General features: G+C 44.6%; 1 non-coding gene across 1 annotated transcript; it reads left to right on the top strand.

Moving 5' to 3' along the window:
* The first annotated feature begins 210 nt into the window (after positions 1 to 210).
* LOC114172023 lies at positions 211 to 317 on the top strand. Its single transcript, XR_003601794.1, has one exon. It is a non-coding gene; the product is annotated as a small nucleolar RNA R71 (small nucleolar RNA).
* The last annotated feature ends 237 nt before the right edge of the window (positions 318 to 554 follow it).

The raw sequence follows: 554 nt of genomic DNA, 5'->3' as shown, positions 1-554 counted from the left end.
CTGCTCCTACATCATGAACACCTCTAACAACTATGGCATCACTCCTTGTGCCAAATTGTTGTTAAGAATTTGAAGCCATGTTCTCTATTAGTTGCCTGGCTGTAGCTGGGCTTATGTTACCAAGGGCACCACCACTTGTAGCATCAATCATATTTCAATCCATGTGGTGCAGACCTTCATAAAAATACTACAGAAGGAGATGTTTCAGAGATCTGATGGTGTGGGCAGCTTGAATAGAGATTCTTGAACCTCTTCTAGTACTCATAAAGGGTCTCCCCAGATTGCTGCTTGATGCTAGAAATCTCCTTCCTTATGGTTGTTGTCCTTGAAGCAGGGAAGAACTTGGCAAGGAATAATCTCTTCAGGTCATCCCAGCTTGTGATGGACCTGGGTGCTAAGTAGTACAGCCAGTCTTTCACATTACCCTCCAAAGAATGAGGGAAAGCCTTTAAGTATACATGGTCCTCTTGGACATCTGCAGGCTTCATGGTGGAACAGACGACGTGAAACTGCTTCAAGTGTTTGCACGGGTCCTCACCTGCAAGAACATGAAA

Source organism: Vigna unguiculata, unplaced genomic scaffold (assembly GCF_004118075.2).
Source record: "Vigna unguiculata cultivar IT97K-499-35 unplaced genomic scaffold, ASM411807v1 contig_471, whole genome shotgun sequence".
Taxonomy (NCBI): Eukaryota; Viridiplantae; Streptophyta; class Magnoliopsida; order Fabales; family Fabaceae; genus Vigna; species Vigna unguiculata.
The sequence above is the reverse complement of the archived record's forward strand: the minus strand, read 5'-3'. Positions and strand labels throughout refer to the sequence as shown.